At 39.7% G+C, this 2,260-nt stretch overlaps 1 non-coding gene across 1 annotated transcript; it reads right to left on the reverse strand.

Moving 5' to 3' along the window:
* Nucleotides 1-870: 870 nt before the first annotated feature.
* Trnag-gcc (transfer RNA glycine (anticodon GCC)) lies at nucleotides 871-941 on the reverse strand. Its single transcript has one exon. It is a non-coding gene; the product is annotated as a tRNA-Gly (tRNA).
* Between the last annotated feature and the right edge of the window lie 1,319 nt (nucleotides 942-2,260).

Consider the following 2,260-nt stretch of genomic DNA (forward strand, 5'->3'; position numbering starts at 1 on the left):
TATATATATATATATATATATATATATATATATATATATATGCTTATGTATGTATGTATGTATGTATATCATTGTTCAGTTTTATTTCAAGATTCCTTACCAATAAAGAAAGAACACGTACAAACGCGCGCGCGAACGCATATATGAGATATGATGGTTGTCTCTTTTGGTCCGAGAGGGACGGTACTGCAATATCTTGCTGAACATCCTGCACAAATAATTCGTTTATAATGATCAAACGTTCGTGCCGCTCATTAGATTCCTCTCTCCATCAAATCGACGTTAGCCGAACAGGTGCACGGTGTACCACGTGTCAGGTGTCGACACGTGATCGTAGGGCAAGGTGAGATGAAGTGTTTTGCTCAAGAATACAACGCACCACCCGGTCCAAGAACTGAAACTATGATCTCGCTCACAACACCACTAGGCCATGTACCCTCTGTGTGTGTGTGTGTTTGTGTGTATGTGTGTGTGGGTGTGTGCGCGCGTGTTTGTGCCACTGCACATCTTTCACATTTTCGCTCTAGTTTGTAGACCCTCAGTTCTTTTAGCGTTTCCTAGGAGGCCGTCTGTGGCACTGAAGCAATCTATCTGTCTTTTGCTTATGGCTGCGTTCAAATGTTTAAGCTCCACTGTTAGTCTGATATTATGTTCAAACCATAATTGGAAGCAGTAGTCCAGACTACTAAGAACATCGGCCGGGAATCGAACCCGAGCCGCATTGGAATGTTTAAGCTCCACTGTTAGTTTGATATTATTTGGAAACCATAATTGGAAGCAGTAAGTAGTCCAGACTACTAAGAACAAAAATTTTCCATTGGACACCCACCCAAAATATATATTTAAACAAAAAAAAAAAAAAATGCGATGTGCATCGGCCGGGAATCGAACCCGGGCCGCCCGCGTGGCAGGCGAGCATTCTACCACTGAACCACCGATGCGAGTGATTGATTTAGGGAATTTTAAGTAACAAGATGCAAACGTACTCTACAGGGTACATTGTAATTAGTTTTAGTGAGGTATTTTCCACTAAAGTTCTCAAATATTCATATTAATTATGAATTAAGATCTACGTTGTTAAGACTGTGTGCTGTGTGTCTACATGCAGTGAAATAGAAAGAAAAAGTGAGAGAAAGAGATAGAAAGAGAGAGATGAAGTACTGGATTACCAGCTCTCACAGACGCTGAGTATTTGTACAAAGATAGGATCTATCCCATCTCTCTGTGATTGAGCTGGAATAGATTCCAGAGATAATTTAATTTTATTGTATCTCAGTTCTCTCAGATCTTCGTTGAAGTTAATATGTTGTTAATACGTAAAGACGAGATGGTGAAGTCTGTGCGATAGAGGGAGATAATCGCGTTGTGTGAACGAAGAAGGAAAAAGATTTGTTTTTCACTGAATTAGGAGACATTTTCTAGTAAAGAGTATGTCAATAAGTGTAAATATAGTAGAGAGAGACAGGGGAGAGAGGGAGAGAAATAGACGGATAGAGAGTGTGATGGGAGAAGAACGAGTGAGAAAGAGAGAGAAGAGAGATAAGAGGAAAGAGAGAAAGAGAGACTGACTGACGGGAAAGGAAAGAAATAGACAGAGTATGCCAGTAAGTGCTGACATTGTATAATAAGAGAAAAATGGAGATAGATAGATAGAGAGAGAGAGAGAGGGGGGGAAGAGAGAGAAAACAGATAGAGAGCCAAAAATGGAAGAAGAACGAGTGAGTGAATAAGAGGAGAAAGAGAAAGATGAGAAACGGAAATATAGCGTGTGAGAAAAAAAGAGGGGAAATGTGTATGAGTGTGTGTGACTATGAGAGAGAGAGAGAGAGAGAGAGAGAGAGAGAGAAAGAAAGGAAGGGGTGTTTTACTTAGTTGATTAATTTTGATTTAAGCAGACGATAAGATTAAAAACTGTGGAAGATTGACAGAAACAACGTGGAAAGTGTAGAATATATATGTTTAACTTTTACGCACCCACACGCATATAATATGTATGTATGTATGTATGTATGTATGTATGTATGTATGTATGTATGTAGAAACCGATGTATATAACAATGTACTGTATATAAAAACGCGCAACGGCACCAGCTGTAATATATTAATTTGAACACTTAATACACGCGCGCGCGCGCACATGTTGATGGATGGATGTATGGATGGATGGATGGATGGATGGATCGATCTGCTAGCAGTTCTTTGCATAATGCATGTTTGTACTTTACTCTCACCCAGCTCTCCTTCTCTCTCTCTCTCTCTC

This window comes from Octopus bimaculoides, chromosome 6, assembly GCF_001194135.2.
Source record: "Octopus bimaculoides isolate UCB-OBI-ISO-001 chromosome 6, ASM119413v2, whole genome shotgun sequence".
Taxonomy (NCBI): domain Eukaryota; kingdom Metazoa; phylum Mollusca; class Cephalopoda; order Octopoda; family Octopodidae; genus Octopus; species Octopus bimaculoides.